Consider the following 3,537-nt stretch of genomic DNA (forward strand, 5'->3'; position numbering starts at 1 on the left):
TTCGATAATACAATTTTATATGTAGATTAAGGACATAAAAAAACTACCCTCACATCAATGTATTATTATATAGGTCGATTGATCTTTAGAATGGACTCAGATGTGTTTAAGTGTTGACATTGATTTCATATAAAAAATCATTATATTGAAACGATTAATTAGGCTTATTATTTGTGAGATTGAAGTAGCATATATTCCATTGTTTCTATAAATCTTGGAAATCACTAGATCTTAATCCCAGTGGCCTGGCCCAGTCAAAATATTGATTGAAAAATAACTGGATTGCTCCTGACCAATTGAAACATTGCTCATTTCAAACTGTGCTCCATTTCAATGAGATTTTAGATCTATAGTAAATATAAGTTGTAGTGCTAACGTGTTGTACATACTTAATTTGTAACAAAAAAAAAAGTGCCAATATGTAAAAATCTAATTGAAGATGTAGCAAGGGGCTAATTGCAATTATGATCATAACTCCTGGGAGATATTTTTTCTAAAAAATTAGGAAAAACACTTTCGAAAAAAATAGTAATAAGATAAAATTAAACAAATACTATTACACGGTCTGCTACTCTGTTAGAACTAATTCAGGTGAAACCATTTATCCACTGCCTTTGACTTTGAACAATAATGAGGTAATTTGAGCTATACTATAATAAGCAAAAGAGCCTGGCTTGTGTTGGAGAGCTATTAACGAGTATAGTAGCTCCTAAATCTAAGGAGCTAAATCAAGTGTATACAATTTGTCCGACCAAGTATATAAACCCGCTAAACATTATGCACTCTTCAGTCCTTCCACCATCCTTCTTGACGTACATAACTAGGGCCATGGCTATCAGCTTCTCCAAATCTCACACATTTCATCTTCAACCTCACCATCCTCACTATATTCATAATATTCCAAATTTGTGCAGCTCAAATTCTTGAAGATGGAGCTAATTCATACAAGAAGCCAGAGAGGGCAGTACACCATGGCCCTAGTCATAGAGGGGAAGACAATAAAGTCCCCCCAAGTTTTTTTGTGAAAGATCCTTTGACACCTTCCGGTCCAAGCAGTGGAGAGTATGATCAAGTAAAACGTCGTTTGACATACCAAGGCCCTAGCCATAGAGGGGAAGGCAATAAAGTCCCCCCAAGTTTTTTTGTGAAAGATCCTTTGACACCCTCCTGTCCAAGCAGTGGAGATCATTGATCATGTAAAACGTCGTTTGACATACCAAGGCCCTAGCCATAGAGGGGAAGGCAATAAAGCCCCCCCAAGTTTTTTTTGTGAAAGATCCTTTGACATCCTTCGGTCCAAGCAATGGAGAGTATGATCATGTAAAACGTTATTTGACATACCAAGGCCCTAGCCATAGAGGGGAAGGCAATAAAGTCTCCCCAAGTTTTTTTGTGAAAGATCCTTTGACACCCTCCCGTCCAAGCAGTGGAGAGCATGATCATATAAAACGTCGTTTGACATACCAAGGCCCTAGCCATAGAGGGGAAGACAATAAAGTCCCCCCAAGTTTTTTTGTGAAAGATCCTTTAACACCCTCCGGTCCAAGCAGTGGAGAGCATGATCATGTAAAACGTCGTTTGACATACCAAGGCCCTAGCCATAGAAGGGAAGGCAATAAAGTCCCCCCAAGTTTTTTTGTGAAAGATCCTTTGACACCATCCGGTCCAAGCAATGGAGAGCATAATCATGTAAAACGTCGTTTGATATACCAAGGCCCTAGCCATAGAGGGGAAGGCAATAAAGTCCCCCCCTAAGTTTTTTTATGAAAGATCCTTTGACACCCTTCGGTACAAGCAGTGGAGAGCATGATCATGTAAAACGTCGTTTGACATACCAAGGTCCTAGCCATAAAGGGAAAGGCAATAAAGCCCCCCCAAGTTTTTTTGTGAAAGATCCTTTGACACCCTTCGGTCCAAGCAGTGGAAAGCGTGATCATGTAAAACGTCATTTGACATACCAAGGCCCTAGCCATAGAGGAGAAGGCGATAAAGTTCCTCCAAGTTTTTTTGTGAAAGATCTTTTGACACCCTCTGGTCCAAGCATTGGAGAGCATAATCATGTAAAACGTCGTTTGACATATCAAGGCCCTAGCCATAGAGGGGAATGCGATAAAGTTCCCCCAAGTTTTTTGAGAAAGATCATTTGATACTCTCCGGTCCAAGTAGTTGAGATCATATAAAACGTCGTTTGACATACGAAAACCCTAACTATATAGGGGAAGACGATAAAGTTCCCACAATTTTTTAGTCCAAACATTGGAAAGGATGACTCACATTTCTATAATCTAAAAGCCTACAATTTTTTTTTTTTTTCGATAAAGATAGTTATTATCTTATAAAAGAGTGTAAATTTAATATGCATACAAATGAACACTGAATTATCCATATGATGATAGATTTGATAACTAATAAAGCAAGATGGGCCTCAAAGTAATAGGGCTCTATAACAAATTCCCAAGTTACCATTTTATCCCCACAACAAAGAAACCCTACAACTATATAAATCCCAATACCCACATTCCTCCTCTCTCTTCTCTCCCATCCTTAAAAACCCTAAACCAAAAAAGAAAAACACCAACCATGCCTCCAAAGTTCGACCCATCACAAGTCGTGGACGTGTACGTCCGTGTGACAGGTGGTGAAGTAGGTGCAGCCAGTTCTCTAGCACCTAAAATAGGACCATTAGGACTCTCCCCAAAAAAGATTGGAGAAGACATAGCAAAAGAAACAGCTAAAGATTGGAAAGGTTTAAGAGTAACAGTAAAACTAACTGTCCAAAACCGTCAGGCCAAAGTTTCAGTTGTACCATCAGCTGCTGCTTTAGTTATTAAGGCATTGAAAGAACCAGAAAGGGATAGGAAAAAAACTAAAAATATTAAACATACTGGGAACATTTCCATTGATGATGTTATCGAGATTGCTAAGATTATGAAGCCTAGAAGTATGGCTAAGGAGTTGGCTGGGACTGTTAAGGAGATTTTGGGGACTTGTGTTTCTGTTGGGTGTACTGTTGATGGGAAAGATCCTAAGGATTTGCAGCAGGAGATTACTGATGGTGATGTGGAAGTTCCAGAAGATTAAGAGATCGAGCGGTCGAGGAAATGGTAGTGGAATTTTTGTCTTTGTTTTAAAAAGTACTATTGGTATTTGTAATTTCTTTGTTTGGATTTTATGGTTTTACTGGTTATTAGGGTTATGGATTATCGTTGTTATCTTATTTCATCTTATGGTTTGGATTAATTAGTTGTTTTGTTTTGTTTGTGGTGGTTTTATTTTAGATTGAATGCTATGAATTGCATGATCAATGTTAAATTTAGGTCTATATTGAGTCGTTTGTTAATTAAAGGAAATGTAGTGGTTTTGAATGCAGTTTGTGTATTTGTGTGTATGTGATATAAGCTTCTTCGCTGATAGGGTGTATGCTAAGATAGAGTTTTGATTTATACCTTGTTTTTATTAATGATGCTTTCAATTTTCACAGATCTAGAACTAAACTGAGTTGGTGGTTAAGCTATTGAAATGTATAAATTTTGATAT

General features: G+C 37.6%; 1 pseudogene across 1 annotated transcript; it reads left to right on the top strand.

The window, feature by feature from the left end:
• The first annotated feature begins 2,480 nt into the window (after positions 1-2,480).
• On the top strand, positions 2,481-3,240 carry LOC147487760 (large ribosomal subunit protein uL11 pseudogene; annotated as a pseudogene). The gene has a single exon (XR_015200960.1). The product of XR_015200960.1 is annotated as a large ribosomal subunit protein uL11 pseudogene (transcript).
• Positions 3,241-3,537: the final 297 nt, after the last annotated feature.

Source organism: Coptis chinensis, chromosome 7 (genome assembly GCF_015680905.1).
Source record: "Coptis chinensis isolate HL-2020 chromosome 7, ASM1568090v1, whole genome shotgun sequence".
Classification (NCBI taxonomy): Eukaryota; Viridiplantae; Streptophyta; class Magnoliopsida; order Ranunculales; family Ranunculaceae; genus Coptis; species Coptis chinensis.